Here is a 25,450-nt window from a genome sequence, read left to right on the forward strand (position 1 = left end):
ACCTGGGCAGCAGGACCCAGTGACAGAGGCTGCCCCTGCAATGACGCAGATGTACTAGCCCCTGGAGACAACTACCCTGGCACCTCCACAATGAGAACGACTATCACGTGCTTCTCAGCCACAGGGTCCTCCAACGCCTCCAAGGCCACAAGGGGAGCACCATGTAGGAGCAGCCAAGTATGGAGTCCAGCATGTCCGACAGAGCATTGAGAGAGTCAGTTGGGTGCCTTCTTCCTGCTACTGTGCTCTATTCTCCTTTATGAGCACAATGTAAATAATGAGACTTGAAGTCACACATGTGAGTCTCCTTTTATTAATGGGGGGACAAGAAGAGGTATAAAGTGGGGAAGGAGATCAAGGGACTGTCGATGGTGACAGTGAAACCTCTGGACAGATGTGCATCCCTCACTGGAAGTAAGCCTCTACATGTTCTAGGCTGCCTCTTCAATGGAGTCAGAATGAGTTCCCCGCCATAATGTTCCTCCTGAGTCACAGAGGATCTGTTGAAACAGGCCCGAATCAGATGATTCTGCAAATTGGTGGTGTCCTGACAAGATCCTTGATCCCCATGGAAGGCCGGGCCACCTCCCTCTGCAGTCGGGACAGCTCCGGTGTTCTGCATCCCCCTCCCCCTCCACCTCCTCTTCCTCTGCTGGGTCCTTCCAATTCATGGCAGCTTTTCCCACACTGCTGGCACAGGCCAGTTTCACCCGTCTATCCTTCAAGGATGAGCGTTTCGTAAAGATTATTACTTTGTTTTACGAATGGAGCCTTGAGCAACTTGTTTAGGGTTAATTGGACATGACTGGCAGCCACAACAGCAAAACACTGAAAACCAATCTATGGCCACTAGTGTGCAGCTAGTGGATGTTTGGAAGGATTATAAAAATAATGCTTGCTCCAGGGAACTGCATTTGCAGGGAGTGTTGGTTCACTATAATCTTACAGTACTAATACTCTAATCTGTCCAACGCCCCTGGACAGGGAGCAGAATATCCACCATATATCCTCAGAGAATATAAATATCCTCAGTGAGGTACTTGCTCAGTGGTTTCCATCACATTTGGATGAAATGCATGGCCCAAAGCATAAGACAGGGATGAAGACGCAGAATGAATCATTTTTCCACATCCTTCTGCGTCAGTCTATAGTGCAAGTTAGATGCAGGATAAAATCCCATCTACAGGGAGCTAACAAAACATCCCTCCCCAGCTTTGGATCAGAACAGTACTCCCTCTCTAAACAGGATATTTCCTGTTTCTTGCATCAAACCTACTTGTGAGGTTTGGAATGAGACTGGCACACAGACTAAAATGTGGTGGAGTCAGAGTCATGGAATGTGGGTTGAGAGCAGTCAAACTGGATTCACTTAAGACTATTACAGCCATCTGATGAAAAAATCTTCAGGCCACAGATATAGGTTGGAATTCGACTTAGATCCAGAAATTAAAGGGCCATGTTCTAACCTGTACAGTATCCCTAAAGGTTACTGGTGTCAATAAAATAAAACAGCTGCAAGGGATACTCTATTTTATTCAAAAGGTCAAATATAATTATGCACAACTTACCTCAGAATTCAACTTTAAAGTGTAAACTAATTTTGTAGTTAATTTAATTAATTAAATTTAGTTAATTAATTTCTCTGTATTCCGTGATTGTGGTAACTGAAGGTATAGCCTCTCCTGCTGTCTACCAGGGGTCACATGATCTTCCATGAAGGCGCTGACCAATGACCACTTAGTGCGGGCAATCTGGGGGTGGGGCTTCCTGACAATAGTCCTGATAGAGCTTTTCAGGTGCTACATGCTCAATGTAATAAAGTTCATCTGTTTCTTGTTGAAACCTGTTCGCTCTGTCGAGTCATTACAGTGGTGTTATCTCTTTTTGTTCAGAGGTCTCAAGGCCCAAAGCCTCTACTCATGTTTGCCAACTAGATTTCAAGATTAATAGGGGAAGAGCAGATAAATGAAGGTATACCAGTCAGCTCAGCTGGTATTTGGGGTTTTAATGATCTGTAGAATGTGAAGGAAAGAGAAGGCTGAGGGAGTCCTGGGAAAGAACGAACTAGTACATCAGATGGTACAACGTATGTAATCGCAAAACGATAAGGATGTCAAGAGAAAGATGATTATGTAGGATAGAATGTTTGGAGTTTAGGAGAAATAAAATAGGAACATTCAGGTAAATGGTGATTATTGTACTGTCATAGAATCAATATAGCATAGAAGGAAGCAATGCAGCATACCATGGGCAGAATTTTGCCGTCAGCAAGCTGGGGGCGGGGCCTGCTCGCCGATGCATAAAATGACGGCGGGCGGAACTTGAGGTCATTGACAGGAACATTTAACCAATTAAAAAGGACCTGCCCGTCCAACTTTAAGGTTGGCGGGTTGGCCAGGATCTCCGGCAGGAATTAGAAAAAACATGAAACCTCATCCACCGGCGGGATGAGGTTTCATGTAGGGTTTTAAAAATTGTAATAAAGTTGTTCTGTAAATTATGAACATGTTCCAACTCATATGACATTGTCACATGAGGGGACATGTAAGGGATTTTTTTTTCTCTATTTTAAATATTTTTTTTTTTAAAGTGCAGGCGATCTCCCTGAGGCTGCACTTAGCCTCAGGGAGATGTGTGCTCTTTCGTGCCCATGCGCGTTGTATGAGGCTGGAAGGGTTGTGAGATGGAGTTGTTGGGTAATTCAGGGCAGACGTCACCCTGGGCGGGCCTTAATTGGCGGCAATCGCCTCCAAACCCGCCGGCATTTGGGTCGGGCCTGCCCGTCCAACAGGCAGAAAATTCTGCCCCACGCCCCTTCCGGCTCTTGGAACTCACAATCCAATTACCCTCCACTCACCTGCTCTTTCCCCACAGTCCTCAATTTTTTTCCCCCTTTCCAAGTAGTTATCCAATTCCCTTTTGATAATTACTATCGAATCTTCCACCACCCTTTCAGTCATGCGTTCCAGATTATTAATAAAACAAAGAAACAGGAAATTGTGAGAGAGGTTACAGACTTGGGGATGAGAGAAGAATTTTCCAGCATGTGACAATGTTCTTTTTGTGTCAAGTTAAGAAATCAGACATACTAGATAAGACTGTTTGCATTTTTTCAACGGTATGTACATTCTTTAAATAATTGCTTTTTAGGTAATCTGGAGGAGATTTTGGAGGTTGCTGCATGTTACTGTGCAATCAGATCATCCTCAGACTTGTGATATTTACTGGGAACAATATGTTCCAACTAAAATAAATTCTAGTTATTTCAAAAAATATTAATGATATGTATGATAACCAGGTCTCTTTTCTCATACTTAAAAAAACTAGAATTCCATGAAGAAGAGTCATAAGGACTCGAAACGTTAACTCTTTTTTTTCCCTCGCCACAGATGCTATCAGACCTGCTGAGTTTTTCCAGAATTTTCTGCTTTCGTTTCAGATTTCCAGCATCCGCAGTATTTTGCTTTTAGCTTACATGTTTAAAAACTACCTCTTTAGGGCAACCATCGAATAACGTGGCTCAGTGTCGAATTTTATTTGAAGCTCCTGTAAAGCTCCCTATGATGTGTTACTTTGTTATAGGCGTTATATAAATGCAATTTTTTGTTGTTGTTAGTCGTGAAGCTGTCTTTCTCTTGTCAAAGCTCAGCTGGTTCACTAATATCCTTCAGGTATATCCCTACCCAGTCTGGCCTACTCTAGTTCCCACAACTTAGTTGACCCTTAATGCCTCTCGAGTTACAAACTTGAATCATCATCTTCTTCAGGCAACTGATGGAGAGCAACAAATGCTGCCTTGCCTGCATCATAAACATTCCGAGGATAATCTCAGCTCTTAATATATGTGAGATCATCATATTTTAATGGCAAAAAAAATCATACTTTTGCACATAGATGGATGTCCTCCCTGAATTACCCAACAACTCCATCTCACAACCATTCTGGCCCTCATACAACGGGGGTTAAGGCACTAGGGATGATGCTGGGGTTCATGGTAGATAGAAGGAAATCTGGTGGGGATGGTACGCAGCAGGAGTCATCCCAGGCTGAGGCAGGTGGGTGAGTAGGACTGACTTTGACAGGTCAGCGGCTTTAAGAGATAATAGGCAGAAGGGAAACCAATGTCAGGAGGCAGAAATAGCTGTGGGATAGTAGCGGTGGCATCAAGTGCAGTAAGATGTGAGGATGGCTAGCAAGCAAAGCTCAAAATAGGCCAAACAGTGACTGCAAAAGGGTTTTTCCAAGAGGGCAGGTTAATACCACGCTTTCTGTCACCAGGGCAATTTCCATTTATTCATGTTGCTTAGACAACTCTGGTGGATTATCTGCAATTGCAATAACTTGATGGCCTTGATTCTGTTGGTCTGAACCCTCGGAGTTGTTGCTTTGTAATAAATACCATTTGCCTCATTCCCATAAAACAGCTGCAGTATTATCAGTCAATATACTTGCAGGGATTACAGCAGAGGCAGTATTTGCTCCAGGACTGTAGTGGTATTCACACCAACTAAATGTAACCTGCGAAACACCATGGGCAGAATTTTACACCATGGGCAGAATTTTACAGCCCTGTCACAGTGAGGGCGGGGGCGCAAAATGCAGCGAGCCGTTCAAAAGTCCATGACTTTGGCAGGACCGGAAAATCCTGCCGGTGGGAGGGGTCATAAAGTTCCGCCACATGTGTCTCATGAAACTAAACTCTAGCAAAAAAAAAGGAAACAGACTGGACACAGAAATACATTTTCCCTGGCAACTTCTTGGGAAACGTTATAAAACAAAATGCAATGCTTCGGAGTCAACAGTCTCATGATGAAAGTTTACGCTCACTGTGCTCGATGACATCCAACCACCACATTTTGCTAGCGTTTCCTACCTGGCTGCCTAGTGATAGCAAAACCACTTTGCTGGCCCAGGGTGAACAGTGGCTTGCCTCGTCCGTGACTGGAAAAGTAAGGAAAGGTGCTTTGCATTTATGCCGTTTTTGAAGTCAGTGCTGCCACTGGAAACTCAGGTAATACCTCCTTTTGTTGTGTCAACTATTTTCAGCAGCTTAAGCAGAAGCATCACTATGATTAGATCGAGGGGTATAGTAGAGTAGTGGTTATGTACTGGAGTGGCAACACCCAAGTCATGAGTTCATTAAATCTGGTAATTTGGGGAGTAGTACCAAATAAAATGGCCATGAAAGGCCAAACAATTTAGCCATGATGACTAAATTGCCTTGGGGCCCCAGCTAGGTCACTAAAGTCCTTCTGGGAAGGCAGTTTGTCACCCCTCTCTGTGCTGACTTCTAACTATCTCCAATCCTATCCTGTGTGGTTGACTCTAAATGCCCTCTGAAATGGCTTACCAAATCATTCAGTTGCCAAAACAATTGCCACCAAATCCACCTCTGCTGGGCAATTAGAGAGGGGCAATGAAGTAGCCTTAACCACCTGAGGATAAATAACAAAAGAACAGTTACTTGCTGAATATAGAAGTGCTAAAACAGCAAGTTGAGATTTTTTAAAAACTCACTCTTAGGTTGTGAATTATTACCCATCCTTAATTACCCTTGAACTGAGTGACTTGCTCGGCCATTTCAGAGGGCATTTACGAGTCAACCACATTGTTGTAGGTCTGGAGTCACATGTAGGCCAGACCGGGTAAAGATGCTGGGGCAGATTTAAACTAAATTGAGAGGAGAGTGGGATCCTGAAAAGTAGTTCAGAGGGGAGAGAAGCTGAGCTGGAATTAGAAGTTAAAACGCTAGTAAGTGAGCCTGGAAGGCAGAGGAAACATAGGCTAGATAAGAAAGAAGTAAGTTTAGCAAGCTAAATAGAACATATTTTAATGCAAGGTGCCTGAGGAATAAGACAGATGAACTGAGAGCACAGATAGGCACATGGGAGTATGACATCATAGCCATAACCGAGACTTGGCTAAAAGGGCAGGATTGGCAGCTCAACATTTCTGGTTGTAGGGCATTCAGACAAGATAAGAGGGGGATAGAAGAGGAGGGGGGGGGCGGGTGGGTCGCAATATTGATGTAGTCAGATCTTTTTTGACCAGTGCAGTCATGATGGGCTGAATGGCCTCCTTCTGTGCCGTAAATGTCTACGAGTCTTTAAGAGATTTCTTTACCTGAAACATACTCATGAGCCTGGATATTGAGGTCAGCGAGCAAGCAGGGGGTGGTGGGGGGGGGGGGAGCTGCTCGCTGATGCGTTAAATGACACGGGATGACGTCGGGCGGAACTCCCAGGGTCACCCCGCGTCATTTCAATTTTCAGGTCAGCGGGGGGCCCAGCCGAATCAGCTGTGCACCCACCGACCTGTCAGCGGCCAATTGAGGCCTTAAGGTTGGTGGGCAGGCCAGGAGCCCTGGCGGGCATTGGAAAAAGCACAAAACCTCTTCCACGGACGGGATGAGATTTCATGAGGGTTTTTAAAAATTTAATAAAAATTTACTTAAAAGTGATGGGCATGTCCCAAATCATACGACAGTGTCACATGAGGGAATATGGTCAGGGAAATTTTAATTTTGTGCATTGACCATTTTTGAATTTGGCACCGATCTCCCTGAGGCAGCACTTAGCCTCAGGGAGATGAGTGCACTCTTTTGTGTGCATGCGCAAAAGAGCGCACTCCCAGCTGAGGGAATCCCCCCCCCCCCACCCCGGCTCGCACAGGGAGTGCATAGCGCTTCCTGGCAGATGTCACGATGGGCAGGCCTTAATTGGCCCGCCCACGTAAAATGGCAGCGAGCCCCCAATCAGGGGCGCCTGCACACACCCACTCCTGCACCTCGCTCCCCGCCCCCCCCCCCACCCGCTGGGGGCAAATTGTTCTCATGAATTACCTGGGTTTTTACAACGACCTAGTAGTTTTATGATTGCTGTTCATAATGAGACAAGCATTTAATGCCAGATTTATTAGTTAATTGAATTTAAATTCCCCAGCTACCATGGTGGGAGTAGAACTCATTTCTCCATAGCAGATAGCTGGGTCTCTGGAATATTAGTCCAATAACATTATCACTATACTACTATCCACCTTAAGTATGTCATAGATGACAATGTTTCCAGTCAAAGACTGAACACCTGAATCACCTCATATTGAGAAATATTTGGTCAGTTTCCAGGTTATTTCGAGCTTCCAACCATATCCTCTTGTCTGATATACAGCGGATGAAATTACATAAATGGTATTGCCATTGGTAACCAACTCGATTGTTCAAGGCTGTGTTCAAGATTGTTCCAGACACAAAGTGACTGGCAGAACAACACAGGGAGTTGAATCACAATCAACATACCTATCAGCCACATACTACCCACGCATAAAACAAGTAACATTTAGCTACCATTCTGTTCTGAAATTCAACCTGACAAGCTAATTAATCACTAGCGATCAGTGCAAATTTGGGTCAAAATGAAGCTCGAAACCGGGTCACGTTAGTGAGTCTAAGCCAGAAATTAATGAGTTTGTATCTAAAAAGTTGTTCGAGCCATTTGAAAGCAAAAGCGTTTATTGCTGAACCAAAAAATGAACCCAGCTGAATTTCAATACTACATTTCCCCTAGTCTAAAAAAAATTTACAGTTAATTGAGATGATGACACCTTAAGACCAATCTCTGAAATGGGCAACTCAGTTTTCAGCCACTGCTGAATGTTCGTGAATGGAGATCCAGTTTTCATTACTTTCATTCTAGTGTATTAAACAAGTCAAGTCCTTACAACAGCCTGTACTGAAAACTCTGTACAAAGTCTAGGTAGATTTTCAACTAGGTTAGGTTCACTGCTACAGATGCTTAGATCCCCTATAGTGAAACCTTTTGTAATACATTTCCTTTCCCTTGGTGGTGGACTACACAGGTTTAGATTTGGAGCACTAATAAAAACCAATGAGACCTTTTTACAACCCAGGTAAGGAGCCTTACACGAAATAGTTTAACACATGACTGTACAAAAGATGTTAACGGGATATGAATCATCGAGATAAAGGCTTTACTGAGGATGCTGCTGAGAAGAAATTTTGATCCAAATGATTTGGTGGAGAATGGAGAGAAGAATCCGAGGAGTGGCCTGGTTGAGTCAGTCGGTGCTATGGATTCTGTTGCACGGTTTGAGAGTCAAATACTGAATCAAAAGATCTTTAACAGATTAAAAGGTCTTTAACAGATTAGCATTAAGTGAAAGGGAGGCAGTCATTTATTCACTTGGTAGTACAGAACTTTAATATTACTGTAAAGAGACATGTTGTCGAAACTTTTTGTCTTGCGCTCATCAAGACAAAAACAATGATGATAAATTTCAAACAGTCACAACAATTTATCCTACAGGAGAAATGCCAATTTAAGATATCAGCTGAACTCATAACGTAGCTTATTTATGCTTGCTCAAAGTGACATACATTCATATGCACGGATCCGTTCTCTACAAACAAAAGGAATATGTTCCAGCCTTGCGCCTTTTTTTTTTGAATTACCCAGGAGTTTGGTGAGCCTTTGGTTCCCGATTGTTTTCTCCATGGCAAATCCTCAGCCAATTAGAGTCAACATGCCAACCAATTGGCACCCCTTCCCCTTTTTCTCCTGTAGTATAAATTGTTCTGATCATTTGAAATTTGGCATTCTTGTGTTTGTCCTGATGAGTGCAAGATGAAAAGCTTTGGCAACATGTCCTTCTTTTCAACCACATACAGTCATTTATGCTACAATTGATAGTGAGCCAGATTCTTGGTTTGTTCTAGGGCAGCATTGAGATTGGCAACAAAGCCTTTAAACTGCTCAAAACTTAGCAAAAATTAACAAATTTTTTTGTTGTCATTAACACTGCAAGTTTTGCTGTATACAGTGATTGTTCCTGGTTCTGATGTTACGTTTAGTGGACCGGAAGCAGTTTTTTTTCAATTGACTCAACCCACTGAAGTTAAACTGGTTCACTCTTTCCCATTCACCTAACGCTCAAAATGGGTTCTCTATTCATTAATGTTGAACTGCAAACCAGTTTGGTTATTCTAAATTGGCCTGCACAGTTACTTGTTTAGCAAGTTAGGGTAGCATTCAGATAATACTATGTATGGGCGATCCAATATGCTGTATCACAGGGTTTTGTGTTGCCAGCCTGAACCAGCAATTCTCCACGTGGTCAGCTCCTGAACTTAGCCAAGTCACATGATAAACAGGCACTGGGAATTCTCTAGCTGAAAAGGAAATTAGATAGCAAGGCTGATTTGACTGTTACTCCTAACCCACCAGCAGTCAGTTAAAGCACTACCTGGAGAGATTGGAGCTACCTACATATCTTCTCAGTCAAGGAGTGGCATGAGTACATGTGCATGGTCTTGTTGCCTAATGACAGGAATGATCTAATGGCCCTTGGGGAGTGGGTTTACAGAAGGAAGGAAGCAACTAAGATGTTGTCCTGAACTGTAAGTAAGGAAGTTGATTTGCTTTTAGAAAGAGAAGCTGATCCTATTGACATTTCAGATTAGAATTGGGATTAGCAAAAGCAATTCAGGCAGATCAAGCAAAAGGCCCAGGCTAATGCCCTGGGAACATAGGTTCAAATCCCACCGTGGCAGCTGGTGGGGCTCAAATTCAATTAATAAAATCCAGAATTGAAAACTAGTTTCAAGGGATGGTGACCATTAAACTATCATCAATTGTCATAATAGTTGTTGCTAATGTCCTTTAAGGAAGGAAATCTGCCATCCTTACTTGGTCATGGATCACCTTGGCATGCATAAGCTCCCTCATTCCACAGCTGCAACATAACTAACAATGACAGGATAGATATTATGTTATTTAGTTAACTTAATTACTCATTCAATTAACTTAGAATAATTCCTATGTATACTACACCACTTTCCTGTGTGCCAAATTCCCACGTGAACCTAATTCACTACTCACTAAGACTCCATCTCCCTCTCACTCTGGCGTAGTCACCTGTCTCCTTGCGTGCCCATCACGCATATATGGGGTCCTTGGCTTTATCAATAGAAGGGCAGGGTATGTAAGCAAAGAAGTTATGTTATAAAACACTGGTTAATGCCTCAGCTGGTGTATTGTGTTTAATTTTGGCCATCGCACTTTTGGGAAATGTCCAAGGCCATGGAGGGGGTGCAGAAGAGATTTACTGAAATGGTACCAATTATGTGTAGGGACTAGAGAAGCTGTGATTGTTCTCCTTGGAGCAGAGAAGGTTAAGAGGAGAAAACCTTGAACTATTATGATATAATAAATAAGGATAAGTTATATTCAGTTCCAGAAAGATTTTTAATTAGAGGATTTAAGATTAAGGTGATTTGGAAAGGGAACTAGAGGCAACATGAGGAAACTTAGCTTTTACACAGAGAGTTGTGATCTAGCATGTACTGCCTGAATGGGGGGTGAGTTAAGATTCAGTAGTAATATTCAAAAGGGAAATATTGATAAGGAGAGCATGTTACAGCATGGGAACACAGGAGAGAGTGGGACCAATCGCATAGTTCTACCGAAGAGCTGGCACAGGCACAATGGGCCAAATGGTTCCCTCTTGTGCTGCATCATTCTCTGATTCTATAAACTTGTGATGATTTGCAATTTATGGGCTATCTCTTCATCACAAGTTGCTGGACGATTTGTGTATTTATAGTGGTGATCACATTTCAACTCACTATTAGTTTGTAGCAAATTTTAGCCAAATGTGGGTTCTATTGTTTTTGCAAAGTCAGGTACTAGTGCAGAAAATGCTTTTAATGTGGACCAAAAGATTCAACATTGGACCCTTAGGAAATTATTTTCTGCAGGAACTAGGTAGCAGCACTCTGAAACTGGCCTCACCATTTCTGCTCTCAATCTGCCTGACATCATGTTCAAATGGTCTTGGAAACAGGCAGGCTGAGCAGCTGCCTAACATACATAGGACCCAGCTACAATTTTCAGGTACTAGTGAAAGGAATGTTTTGTTTAATTCATTTGTGGGATGTGGGTATTACCAGCAAGGCCAGCATTTATTGTTCATTCTTGATTGCCCTTAACTGAGAGGCTTATGTAAAGGCAGCTATGTAAATCTCGAGCACATTTCTGTGGGTCTAAATTTACATTTCGGTCAGACCAGGTTAGGGCAGCAGAGTTCCTTAGTGAACCAGATAGATTTTTAATAACAATCAGAAGTTTTAATTACTAGTTTTTCAATTCTAGACTTATTTAATTAATTGAGGAATTCAAATTTCTCATCTACCATGATGGGATTTGAACTCTTGCCCCAACATCATTAATCCAGGCTTCTGGATTATTAGTCCAATAACATAACCATTATGCTATTGATCTCTGATGCATGCTGCATAGCTCAGAAGTGGATGTAGCGCACCCTAACTGGTTGTCCTTAAAGGACTTCTGCAGCTGGTGCAGAAACAGTACAGCTATGTATTCAGAATGATTTTGTGGTGCTCCTCTGACTCCACAAAAATTTCTTGGCCCACTGATGCTTCTTTCATTCACCACTCCACCCGCCAAGTTTGCTTCCCCCAGTCTCCATAACTTTTGCTTTTCAGTATACACTGTCTCTTCATTCCAGTATACCACATGTTTCTTCATTCCTGATTTAGTGTACAACATCTGTTTCTCATTTCAGTACAGAGTTGCCTTTGATCTCTGCCATTTCACTGACCTCTATCTTTTAAGATGTTTCTTCTTTTCATAATATTGTAACTTGCCTCTCCATTATTTCTCTTGCATCAGAAAATTAGAATATAATGTTTTTAGGAACAGGTCAAAAGTCACTTGCCCCAACAAATTTCGTCCCTTTCATTAACACTAATTGCATCTCCCCACCAAATCTCTCAAGCCATTCTTTCCAGAAAGCTATCTGGTTGATTCCTGAGCCCATTAGGACAGGGACATTAGCACAAATCTGGAACCAACCAGAGGGAGCAGGTTATATTAGACTTGATATTGCGTAATGTGACAGGATTAATTAATCACCTCAGGGTAAAAGCACCCCTAGGTAGCAGAGACCACAATATGATTGAATTTTACATCCAGTATGAAAGGGAGAAGAGTGGGTTTAAGACTAGTATTTTAAACTTAAATAGCGACAATTATGTGGGCTTGAAAGCTGAGCGAGCTGAAGTTATTTGGGATACTAGGCTAGGGGATAGAACGATAGAGAAGCAGTGACAGACATTTAAGGTGAGTTTTCTGAATACTCAAAATAAGAATATTCCTACTATAAGAAAAATTCTAAGGGGACGACCCACCATCTCTGGTTAACTAAAGAAGTTACAGCAAGCATCAAACTTAAGGAAAAAGTACATAACTGAGCAAAGATGAGTGGCAGGTCACATGATTGGTCAGAATTTAAAACAGCAGAGAATGACTAAAAGGTTATTCAGGAGAAAGAAATTAGAGTATGAGAGGAAACTAGCCAGAAATGTAAAAATGGATGGCAAGAGTTTCTACAGGTATTTAAAAAGAGTAAGTAAAGTAAGTGTTGGTCATCTAGAGAGTGACAATGAGGAGTTAATAGTAGATAATGTGGAAATGGCAGATCAAATGAACAAATATTTTGCTTTTGTCTTCACTATAGAGAGTACAAAAAACATTCCAGTAATAGCTGTAAATCAGGAGGTGGAAAAGAGAGGGGAACTTGGTGAAATTACAATCACTAGGGAAGCAGTATTGTGCAAACTGATGGAGCTACGGGCTGACATGTCTCAGGGTTCTGAAGGACTTCATCCTAGGGTCTTAAAAAAGGTGGCTAATGAGGTAGTAGATGCATTGGTGTTAATTTTCCAAAATTCCCTAGATTCTGGAAAGGTTCCATCAGACTAGAAAATAGCAAATATAATCCTTCTATTCAAAAGGTGAGGGAGGCAAAAAACAGGAAACTTTAGGCCAGTTAGCTTGACATCTGTTGTGGGGAAGGTTTTAGAATTGGTCATTAAGGAAATTATAGCTGAACACTTCGAGAAACTCAAGGTAATTGGAAAGAGTCAGCATGGTTTTGTGAAAGGGAAATCATGTTTAACCAATTTATTGGAGTTCTTTTAAAGAGTAACATGAGCTGTGGATAAAGGGGAGCCTGTAGATGTTCTGTACTTGGATTTCCAGAAGGCATTTGATAAGGTGCCACATAAAAGGCTATTACTGAAAATAAAAGCTCATGGTGTAGGGAGTAACATATTAGCATGGATAGAAGATTGGCTGGCTGGCAGAAAACAGAGTTTGCATAAATGGGTCTTTTTCTGATTGGCAGGATGTGACAAGTGGAATTCCACAAGATGCTGTGCTGGGATGTCAACTTTTTACAATTTATATCAATGACTTAGATGAGGGAAATGAAGGCATGGTAGCTAAATTTGCAAATGACACAAGGATAGGTAGGAAAGCATGTTGTGAAGAGGACATAAGAAGGTTGCAGTCGGATATAGATGGGTTGAGTGAGTGAGCAAAAATCTGTCAGATGGAGTATAATGTGGAAAAATGTGAAGTTGTTCACTTTGGCAGGAAGAATAAAATAAGAGTATTCCTTAAACAGAAAATGGCTGCAGAATTCTGAGTGCAGAGGGATCTAGGTGTTCTAGATATGAGCCACTAAAAGTTGGTATGTATATCAAGCAAATAATTAAGAAGGCTAATGGAATGCTATCCTTTATTATAAGGGGAATTGAATATAAAAGTAAGGATGTTGTGCTTCAGTTATACAGGACATTGGTGAGATCACATCTCAAATAGTGTGATAAAAGCAAAACACTGCAGATGCTAGAAATCTGAAACAAAAACAGAAAATACTGGAAAAACTCAGCAGGTCTGACAGCATCAGTGGAGAGAGAAAGAGAGTTGATGTTTCGAGTTCATATGAAGAAAGGTCATACTGACTCGAAACATTAACTCTGTTTCTCTCTCCACAGATGCTGTCAGACCAGCTGAATTTTTCCAGCATTTTCTGCTTTTGTCTCAAATACTGTGTGCAGTTGTCTCCTAATTTAAGGAAGGATGTAAATGCATTGGAGGCAGTTTAGAGGAGGTTTACATGATTGGTACCCGTAATGAGTGGGTTGTCTTATGTCGAAAGGTTAGACAGGCTGGGTTTGTTTCCACTGGAGTTTAGAAGACTGAAGGGTGACTTGATTGAACTATATAAGATCCTGAATGGTCTTGACCAGATGGACGTGGAAAGAATGTTTCCTCTTGTGGGCGAGTCTAGGACTAGAGGGCACTATTTTAAAATTAGAAATTTTTTTTCTGAGGGTTCTGTGACTTTGGAACTCTGCCTCCAAAGGCAGTGGAGGTGGAGTCATTGAATATTTTTAAGGCAGAGGTAGATAGATTCTTGTTAGGCAAAGGAATCAAAAGTTAATCAGAGGTAGATGGGAATATGAAATTCATAACACAAACCGACCAGCCATGATCTTATTGAATGGTGAAGCAGGCTCGAGGGGCCGAATGGCCCACTTCTGCTCCTATTTCGTATGCTTTATTAGTCTTCTCAACTCATCCTGTCACCTTCAAAAATTTCTATATATACACTTCTAGGTCTCCCTGTTCCTCCACCCCTTTAAAAAAAATTGTACCATTTAATTTATAGTGCCTCTCCTAATTTTTCATATGTTATGATCTTGAGGGAGACCATCAACTTTTAAACAGAAATTCAAACTCCCAGTTATTAACTGAAAGAATGATGCCACATGATTTCATGTTTTAAACAAAAACTTTTTACTGTACAAGAATTAAACAAAGTAAGTGTTTCTGATTTATTATATATATTTCATAAACACCTAGGTTTTAAACTTTAAAATCTTACTGGACCACTTCTCATTCTGTTCCTAATTCCATCTAAAGTTCCATCACTTCTCCTGGGACTAATCCAAAGTGCGCCACAGCTTTTAGGAATTCACTTTGATTCTCCTGTGTTCCTGCTATTCTCCGAGGTATCACATTTCTTGGGGTCTTTCCACTAGCATTCACCCAGGCGACCCTCCAATTCTCTTTAAGCACCTCAATTGCAGATACCCCAGCCCAAGCATGGGCTTCATTGCTTTCTTGCTTAGAGGTTTCCAGTTCCTAACAGCTTTTCTCTCTCTGCCTGTTTCCTAACTATTCCAGCTCAGATGTATAACTCCCCATTTCAAAGGTACTCCTAACATGTTTCGATGAGAAAATACACAGATAAACCTAAATCAAAAGACTGCCTCCCTGCAATCTATCCCCACGGCAACATGGTACACCTGGGATGTCCCAGATGGGGATCTCAACTAATGAGTTTGAATTCTCAAACTTGTCTTCTGATCTGAAAAGCATATTGGTACTTTAAGACCTTCCCTTGCTTACCGGTCATTTTTCAACCTCTGTTTAAACTGGGGAAATTACATGAACAATTTATATCCCTAACAAAGACCAGAGGTAGGATTTCCCGGTCGGCGGGACCCGAACACCGACGCGTAAAATGACGTGGGTTGACGTGAGGCGGAACTCCCAATGTCACCCCGCGTCATTTCAATTTTCAGGTTGGCGAGGGCACAGCCGAATCATCTGTGCGCCCGCCAGCTGTCAAAGGCCAATTGAGGCCATTTAAAAAGTAATTGCAGTAGTTAAGGGACCTGCCCGTCCAACCTTAAGGTTGGCGGGCAGGCTGGGAGCCCTGGCGGGCTTCAGAGAAAGCGTGAAACCTCATCCACGGGCGGGATGAGGTTTCATGTAGGTTTTTAAAAATTTAATAAAAGTTTAACTAAAAGTGATGGACATGTCCCAAATCATGTGACGGTGTCATGTCAGGGAAATTTTATTATTCTATTTTTAACATTTTTGAATTTGGTGCCGATCTCCCTGAGGCAGCACTTAGCCTCAGGGAGATAAGTGCGCCCTTTTGCACACTCTCATCTTAGGGAATCACCCCCACCTCCCCCCCTCCCCACCCGCACAGGGAGCGCAAAGCATTTCCTGGCAGACGTCACACTGGGCGGGCCTTAATTGGCCCACCCACATAAAATGGCAGCGCACCCCTGATCAGAGGCGCGCCTGCACGCACCCGCTCCTGAACTTCCACCCCAACAGGGGGGAAATTTTGCCCCAGGAAATTCTCCTCAAGACTGACTGACTTCAATTCCCCAGCAAAACAGGCCCACCTGCCATTTTAAGGCTCTCCCCCTTCGCACTCTGACCTTGTAAGTACACATGGAAGGACCTTTGACGTGCAAATACCTGGGGTGATCTGGCAACTCGTGAATGTCAAAGTTTCAATTACCTTACATTTACAAATTTAATTTCTAAAACATATGAATCATTAAATTAAACATTTTTGCAACACCTACCAAAGCATATCATTTCACACTTCACTGGGTCAAATTTAATCTGCCATATGTCTACCCATTCCACCAGTCTATGTACTCCTACAGTCTTTTGCTATCCTCCTCATTGTTTATTATATTTGAGTTATGTGTCATTTATAAACTTTGAAATTGTCAGCTGTATACCCAAGTGCAGATCATTCATATATAAATACCCCAGTCTGAAAAACAACCATTTGCCATTAACCTCTGTTTTCTGTCCCTTAGCCAATTTCATCTCCATATTGCTCCTGCCTTTTTAATCCCATGAGCTTTAATTTTTCCAACAAGTGTGTTCCGTGTTTCTTTATTAAATGGCTTTTGAAAGTCCAAACACACACAACAACCACAACCACTGTCTTCAACACTTACTGCTGCTGCACCAAACAACCCAGTCCAGTCAGTCAAACACAATTTACCTTTGAGAAATCTTTGCCAATTTTCATTTATTAGCCCGTGTTTTTCCAAGCGCAAATTAATTTTGTCCCGGGCTTACGGCCAGAATCTTCCATCCCGAGTCTAAGTTCGGTGGTTTAACACGTCTCGGCATTGCCACTCATTCCTGTTACATCCAGAGTACGGCTTCGAACCTAAGTGAGACTCTGAAGGGACTCTCACACCCTCTTACACTCTGACACTCGGAGGACTGCCGGAAACCAGGCCCCTGCTCAGCCCCACGCAGATGAGGTGCTGCTTTCCCAGAATGGCAGCTGGAGACTTTCCCCCTCTGACCACGGCGGCTCGGACAGAGGTCGCGGCAGAGGTTAGCGCCCGTGGGCCCCACTAAAGAAGCACCCAGCAGTATCGTGAGGGGGTAAATTATCTGGTGCGCTCCACCAGGGTAAATGCACCATCTACTCTCCCTGAAAACTTAGACACATAAGGGGGCATGAGGCAGTCGAATTGTGCAAGCGCCCAGGGATGTCAGACAGGAGTTTGGGTTGCAGCACTCGCCAGCGGATGGGATGTGTGCACTGAATGTGTGCCGGCCACTATCAGTTGCAGGACATCCTGCTTGTTAATCACCTACAGGGGAGGGCTCAGCAGTTGCAATCGGCACGCATGCTCCTGAACTGCTCCTGCAACCAGCGGGATGGCAAACAGTCCTTCTGTCTTTCTGCAGGAGAAGAGGCGCGCAACAAGGAGGAGGGATCCAAGACTGGAGGTGGAATTCTGGACATTAGAGGTCTCACCCCGTATGAGGAGCAGATCACCGAGATAGCCGAGGAGGATCAAGACCATGCCTGTGCTGAAGGTGAGAAAGGACTCCCCAGGAAACTAGTGAGGATGCCTCCAGTCTGCAGTTGTCAGCTGTGGCCACAGCGTGGGATGTTGCTTTAATTACGAAGCCTGCTTAGTCGATCACTAAATCTCTCTTTTCTCTATTCCATACACAGGCAAGAAAACGGGGAGGCCCACAAGGGAGACCAACCACCAAACCATCCCCCACTCTACCTCTAAAGATGATGCCTCAAAGAATGCACAGTCACAGCGTTCATCTGCACCTTGCACCAGCGCAGATGACTCACCTCGGTGGGTCCACATTCTAGACTAGCCTCAAGGTCACAACCTGGTGAGCAAATCACAGACCGGGGTCCACAGCTGACAGAGGAAGTGACAGCCGAGGTCTCTTGTAGTCCTGCAGCCGCAATAACAAGTTTGTCATAATCTTATTTTTGCTTCCCTTTTGATTTTTAAGTCAACCTGCAATGAATCTTACTTTGTAGACGTTGATTTAAATGATTGTGCTTTGACCAGTGATCAATTGTATGATCAGTAATATAATTAACTGTAGACTTGGACTTATCCCCCAAGGATTTTTTTTCTTACACATCACATTCACAGCTGTTGTTTTGACTGAGCATTGTTTTTTCCTTGATGCGCCACTAAAAAAGTTATTGTTTAAAAAGTCAAACTGTTCTTACTTTATGTGACCCCACTGACGCTTGAACTACATGCCAAGACAATGAGTGGCCTTCCATGGGTTGGTCATCAGGAGATGGAGATTGATTGATGGACTATAACCTGATTGATGGACTATAACCTGATTGATGGACTATAACCTGATTGATGGCAGATGGTGAGACACAATCAAAAGATGCATCAACAACTAGGATTGTGAAGTCTGCAAAGCCTTGCAGCACCTGTGAGGAGAACTGATAAGGATTGATGTTCTTCCAGCGCTTTCTCATTTCAATAAAGTTATCTTTCTTTCTTTTTCCTTCTTTCTCTTTTTATATCAATTTTAATGTTACGTTGTTATTATAATTATCATTATTCAATATTCAATAAAATTGTTGTTTTAACATTGCTACTCATTCCTGTTACATCCAGAGTACGGCTTCGAACCTAAGTGAGACTCTGAAGGGACTCTCACACACTCTTACACTCTGACACTCGGAGGACTGCCGGAGACCAGGCCCCTGCTCAGCCCCACGCAGATGACAAGCCTCTGGACCCAACCATAAGAAACATGTTGAAGATGCAGAGACAGCAGGGGAACATCAGGCAGAGATGCCAGAGACCATGCACAGACAGGACCAAAAGGCTGGAGGAGTCCATCCACATTCTGCCAGCTCTCGTGGCTCCAGTATGTGAGCGGCCACCTTGGAGACACAGGTCCAGCAGAACATACAGTGTCTGCCAACTATGCACTCAGACCTGCACTCCTTCACTCTTACCATGGGTGCAGTGCAACAGTTGCTAGGCAAGAGTAGAAAAAAGTAAAAAAGAAACATTAAGGGCACAAGTATCACCCTTAAATCATCGATCATAATTGTAAATATATGTATAATTACCATGTTTATGCTTGTTGTATTCTCATCATGCTGCTCGTTGCTGAGGTGATCGCATGCATTTTAGGGCAATGCACTTCATTGCCGAGCACCCACAGATGATGTGAGCCTATTTGATCACCATGTGTTGTCTCACATCATCCACTGTGCAAGGTATAAGGATCCTGCACAGTGTAAGAAGCATCCTTGGGCAGCAGTGAATCCTGCCACCCAGCAGGTACTGGTGACCTGATTAGGGTCCCTCCGAGATCGCTTTTCGAGCAGCCTCTGCAGCCACTGCCTCTTGCTGCTCTCCCACTGCCACCCACCAAGTTTCCCCCCATCTTCCCTCACCAGCACCACTTCATCCTCCATCTCCCAATATCCGCCTTTCGCCCTCCCCCCTCGTTACCCTTGACCCTATAACACTTTATAGGGGCGGATTTTCTCCCCGTCAGGCGGGCTGGGTGGGAGCGGGCATGGGAGTGCGGCTGAGCGCTGCCCGCGATTGGCTGGGCGCCGCCATTTTGCATGGGCGGGCCAATTAAGGCCAACCCAGCGTGACGCACACCTGGAAGCGCAGAGCGCTACCTGTGCGGGCGGGGGTGGCGGGGGGGGGGGAGGGAGGGCGGGTCAGGGCCTGCGCTCTTTCACGCAGAGCTACCTCAGAGAGATTAAGGAAACTCAAAAACATGATTAAAAAAAAAAAACCTATTCAGACATGTCCCCTCATGAAACAACTTATTAAATTAATAAACACTTCATGAGACCTCATCCCGCCCGTGGACGAGGTTCCATGATAAAGGCGAAGGCTGCCAGGGCTCTTCACCTGCCACCCCCCCCCCACCCCCGCCAACCTTAAGGTTTGACGGGCAGCTCTGTTAGTTACTTTAATTAGTTTTTAAAATGGATTTAATAAGCCTCTGATCGTTCAACGGGCGCGCAGCCGACTCTGGTGCACACTCGCCGAACTGAAGATCAGAATGACACGCGGTGACCTCAGGACGCACGCCTGACATCACCGTGTGTTATTTTACACGTCAGCGAGCAGGCCACATCCCCACACGCCGACCACAAGATTCAGGCCTATGTCTTTATTTCCACTTTCCCTCCGAGCCCTCAACCATCCAAGTGAACGTGCCTATTCTGACCCTGACACCTCCCACCCTCGAGGCCACCATTAACCTGACTTTTCGCCATCGCTTCCATGAAACCCCACAGTACCCGGCCATGACCCTGCTACTCCCGCCCTACCACGTCCACCTCCCCCCCCATCACCACCCCTGCCTCCCAGTGCCCTAATCCTAACCCTCGGGACCCAAACCTCAGCACCACAGCCCCAGCCCCAGCCCCAGCCTCTAGATGCTTCCCTCGGCCACCATCAGCCCCTCCCCCAACCAAAAAACATGACCAATGCCCGATTGAGCAGATTAGCCTGCCACGCGCCCCCCCCTCCCCCTCCCCCTCCCCCCCTCCCCGGACAGCCCGCACCCTCCCCCCCCTCCCCGGACAGCCCGCACCCTCCCCCCCCTCCCCCATCCCCCCCTCCCCGGACAGCCCGCACCCTCCCCCCCCTCCCCCATCCCCCCCCCCCCCCCCTCCCCGGACAGCCCGCACCCTCCCCCCTCCCCCTCCCCCCCTCCCCGGACAGCCCGCACCCTCCCCCTCCTCCCTCCCCGGACAGCCCGCACCCTCCCCCCCCTCCCCCAACCCCCCCTCCCCCCCTCCCCAGACAGCCCGCACCCTCCCTCCCCCCCCTCCCCGGACAGCCCGCACCCTCCTCCTCCCCCCCCTCCCCGGACAGCCCGCACCCTCCCCCCCCTCCCCCAACCCCCCCTCCCCCCCCTCCCCGGACAGCCCGCACCCTCCCCCCCCTCCCCCAACCCCCCCTCCCCCCCCTCCCCGGACAGCCCGCACCCTCCCCCCTCCCCCTCCCCCCCTCCCCGGACAGCCCGCACCCTCCCCCCCCTCCCCGGACAGCCCGCACCCTCCCCCCCCCTCCCCGGACAGCCCGCACCCTCCCCCCTCCCCCTCCCCCCCTCCCCGGACAGCCCGCACCCTCCCCCCCCTCCCCCCAACCCCCCCTCCCCCCCCTCCCCGGACAGCCCGCACCCTCCCCCCTCCCCCTCCCCCCCCTCCCCGACAGCCCGCACCCTCCCCCCTCCCCCTCCCCCCCTCCCCGGACAGCCCGCACCCTCCCCCCCCTCCCCCAACCCCCCCTCCCCCCTCCCCGGACAGCCCGCACCCTCCCCCCTCCCCCTCCCCCCCTCCCCGGACAGCCCGCACCCTCCCCCCTCCCCCTCCCCCCCCCTCCCCGGACAGCCCGCACCCTCCCCCCTCCCCCCTCCCCCCCTCCCCGGACAGCCCGCACCCTCCCCCCTCCCCCTCCCCCCCTCCCCGGACAGCCCGCACCCTCCCCCCCTCCCCAGACAGCCCGCACCCTCCCCCCCCTCCCCGGACAGCCCGCACCCTCCCCCCCCTCCCCGGACAGCCCGCACCCTCCCCCCTCCCCCTCCCCGGACAGCCCGCACCCTCCCCCCTCCCCCTCCCCCCCTCCCCGGACAGCCCGCACCCTCCCCCCCTCCCCCTCCCCCCCCTCCCCGGACAGCCCGCACCCTCCCCCCCCTCCCCGGACAGCCCGCACCCTCCCCCCTCCCCCTCCCCCCCCCTCCCCAGACAGCCCGCACCCTCCCCCCTCCCCCTCCCCCCCTCCCCGGACAGCCCGCACCCTCCCCCCCTCCCCGGACAGCCCACACCCTCCCCCCCTCCCCCCCTCCCCGGACAGCCCGCACCCTCCCCCCCTCCCCCCCCTCCCCCTCCCCCCCCTCCCCGGACAGCCCGCACCCTCCCCCCCCTCCCCCTCCCCCCCTCCCCGGACAGCCCGCACCCTCCCCCCCTCCCTGGACAGCCCGCACCCTCCCTCCCCCCCTCCCTGGAGAGCCCGCACCCTCCCTCCCCCCCCTCCCCGGACAGCCCGCACCCTCCCCCCCTCCCCCCCCTCCCCGGACAGCCCGCACCCTCCCCCCCTCCCCGGACAGCCCGCACCCTCCCCCCCTCCCCGGACAGCCCGCACCCTCCCCCCCTCCCCGGACAGCCCGCACCCTCCCCCCCTCCCCGGACAGCCCGCACCCTCCCTCCCCCACCACCCCCTCCCTCCCCGGGACAGAGGGCACCCTCCCCACCCCCCGCACCCCCCAATAGTCCACACTAACCTTGCCTCCCTTGCCCGGCCACTGCTCCACCCTTCCCCACTAAGCCTATCCCACCTTCCTCCCTCCTTTGGTCATCCTCCACAGCCACCACCCGGTCTCAAGCATAGCACCGGCATTTACAGAAACTCCCCAAAGGGGACAATGCAGCAGCAAATCCCCATTAATCATAGAAGACATTAACCTCGGCCGGTGCACCCCAGGGTTCGCCCTCTTAGGGCAGAGATGAGGAGAAATTTTCTCTCTCTGAGGGTTGTGCGACTCCAAAGCTCGCGGCCTCAGAAGGCGCTGGAGGCAGGGTCATTAAATATTTTTAAGGCAGAGGTAGATAGGTTCTTGTTTGGCAAGGGAACCAAAGTTATTGGGGGTAGATGGGAATGTGGAACTTGAAACACAGACAGATCAACCCTGACCTTGTTGAATGGCGCAGCAGGTTCGAGGGGCCGAGTGGCCAACTTCTGCTCCTATTTCGTATGTTCATACACCGTCATAAATGTGAATGTTCCAATTTCTTTCTGACAGGGAACTTAATGCTGGCCAGGCGGCCTTTTAATGAGCATGCAATGACATGCTAATATATGCAAATGGGCTTCCTGTCATTATTCGTCAGGAGCTCAACCCACCTTTAAGGTCCCGAGAACAGAATTCCTACAGTTCATTCCGCCAACAGTAAACTAATTTTTGGTCTCATGTCAAATTAAGGTCCCCCTCCCGCCAAACTTCCTGCTGTTGGCGGACCCAGAAGGTTGCGCCCATTGTCTCTAAAAACGTCCCCATCACTGACATTAGGGGGGGCTCATCAGCTTTATCCTTGTTCCTTTTTATAAACAGTTGTGTAACATTTGGAATCCTCTTGCCCTCTGGCGCCTTCCCTGGAATCTAACCAGGATTGGAAGATTGTGGCCAGGGCCTGTGTAATTGTTGCTCTTACTTCTCCATAGTCCAGGCTGCATCCTAGCCAGACCAGATGAGTTTTCAGCTGAGGCCTTATCAAACATTTTAAGCATCTCTTCTTGATCTATTTTTAACCTATCCAACACCATCACTGTCTCTTCCTTTACTGTTACATTGGCAGTATCCTCTTCTCTAGTGAAGCCAAGCGCAAAGTATTCATTTAATACTCAGACATGAGCCAAGTCTCCACAAGAATATGTCTTTTTTAGTCCGAATTATCCTCACCCTTTCTTTGACTACCTTTTTGCTATTTTCATGTTTTGAGATATTTATGTTAGCTGCTAATTTGTTCACATACTATCTCTTTATCCTCTTTTTTAAGAGCTCCTCTGTACATTCTACATTCATCTTGGTTCTTTACTGCAAAAGAAGCTTATATTTATCTGTCTTATTTTAATGTGTTTTATGATAATCTCTATACTGTTAGTCATCCAGGAAATCTTGCTTTGGATGCAATTCCTTTCCTCTTCATTGTGACTTGTCCATCCATACACAAATCATCTCATTTTTCAAGGCCTCCCATGTTCAATTACTGTTTTCTCCCGACCATTTTTTGAATCCAATTCACCTGGGCCAGATCCCTTTTCAGATCCTCCAGTTAAGTATTTTTATGCTTGATTGTCCCTTTCTTAGTTACTCTAAACTGGAATATGTTATGATCACTGTTCCCTAAATGCTGTCACACTGAAACGTGCTCCCCTTTCCTCACTTCATTCCCCAGAACTGGATCCAGTACAACCTCATTCCTCACTGAACAGGAAATACACTGATCAAGAAAGTTCTCTTGTACAGGTAGTTCTTCCCCTCTTTGCTCTTTACAATGTTACTATCCCTGCCTATATTAGGATAATTGAAGTTCCCTATCATCGCTACTCTATAGTTCCTGCCTCTTTCTGTAACTTGCCTGCAAATATTGACCTCTATCTCCTTCCCACTGCTTGGTGGCCTATATCACTTAGTAGCACAATAGACTCCCTAATGTTCCTTAATTTTAACCAAATGGATTCTTTCAACCCTCAATTACATCATCTCTCTCCAGTGCTACAGAAGTCACTGGGTGATATGCACTGTTCTGCTTTTAGCCTCATGCAAAACATCAGCATTCCCTCAAAATCTCTGAATTACAAGAAATTGCTGCAAATGAAACTCACCACAGAAAGTTCAGGCTAGTACTTAACAGTGTAGTTTTTTTTCTCTTTTTAAATGAGGAGATTATGTTTCTGTAATGACACTCAACTTCTCCAGCCCAGAAAGGGAACATTTAAACTGTGGTAAAGGCAAAAGACTGCGGATGCTGGAAATCTGAAACAAAAACAAAAAATGCTGGGAAAGCTCAACAGGTCTGATAGCATCTGTGGAGCGAAAGACAGAGTTAACTTTTTGAGTCCAATGACTCTTCTTCAGAGCTAGAGGGAAGTGGAAATGTGATGAAATATAAACTGTTTAAGGGGGGGGGGGGGGTGCAGTGAAACAGTGAAGCTGGATAGAAGGCCAGCGATAGGTGGAGGCAAAGGAAAGATTGCGAAAGATGTTATAAACAAAAGGACAAAGGGTTGTTAATAGTGGTGGTACTGGCCTAAAGGAGGTGCTAATGGTGACATTAAGAGTGGAAAGCAGAATGTGATAATATACCAGCTAAAGGATCGTGTACTGGCTAAAGCCATTATCACATTCTGCTTTCCACTATTAATGCCACCCATTAGCACCTGCTTTAGTCATTACCATCACTATTAACAACCCTTTGACCTTTTGTTATGACATCTTTTGCAATCGCGTGATAAGGATGTGATTGCACTAGAGAGAGTGCAAAGGAGATTTACCAGGATGTTGCCTGGGCTGGAGAGTTTTAGTTATGAGGGGAGATTGGATAGACTGGGATTATTTTCCCTGGAGCAGAGGAGATTGAGGGGGGACATGATTGAGGTGCATAAAATTATGAGGGGCATAGATAGGGTAGACAGGAAGGAACTTTTCCCCTTGGTGGGGGGAATCAATAATCATGGTGCATAGATTCAGGGTAAGGGGCAGGAGGTTTAGAGGGGATGTGAGGAAGAATTTTTACACCCAGAGGGTGGTGGGAATCTGGAACTCACTGCCTGAAAAGGGTGGTAGAGGCAGAAACCCTCATAACATTTAAGAAGCATTTGGATGTGCACTTGTGATACCATGGTCTACAAGGCTATGGGCCGAGTGCTGGAAAATGTGATTAGAATGGTTAGGTA

The 25,450-nt window shown here is 46.3% G+C and overlaps 1 protein-coding gene across 4 annotated transcripts in view; it reads right to left on the reverse strand.

Annotated features, from left to right (window-relative positions):
- The window catches only part of LOC121286971 (guanine nucleotide-binding protein subunit alpha-11-like), a 91,594-nt gene that overhangs the window by 45,010 nt on the left and 21,134 nt on the right, over positions 1–25,450 (reverse strand). For 2 of the 4 annotated variants that reach the window (XM_041204337.1, XM_041204339.1), the window contains exon 2: positions 5,351–5,435. The exons of the other annotated variants lie outside the window; for them this stretch is intronic. The gene's annotated coding sequence lies outside the window, so the exon portion shown is untranslated. The remainder of the gene's footprint in view (positions 1–5,350; positions 5,436–25,450) is intronic. 4 annotated transcript variants of the gene reach the window in all.

This window comes from Carcharodon carcharias, chromosome 14 (assembly GCF_017639515.1).
Source record: "Carcharodon carcharias isolate sCarCar2 chromosome 14, sCarCar2.pri, whole genome shotgun sequence".
In the NCBI taxonomy this organism is placed as follows: Eukaryota; Metazoa; Chordata; class Chondrichthyes; order Lamniformes; family Lamnidae; genus Carcharodon; species Carcharodon carcharias.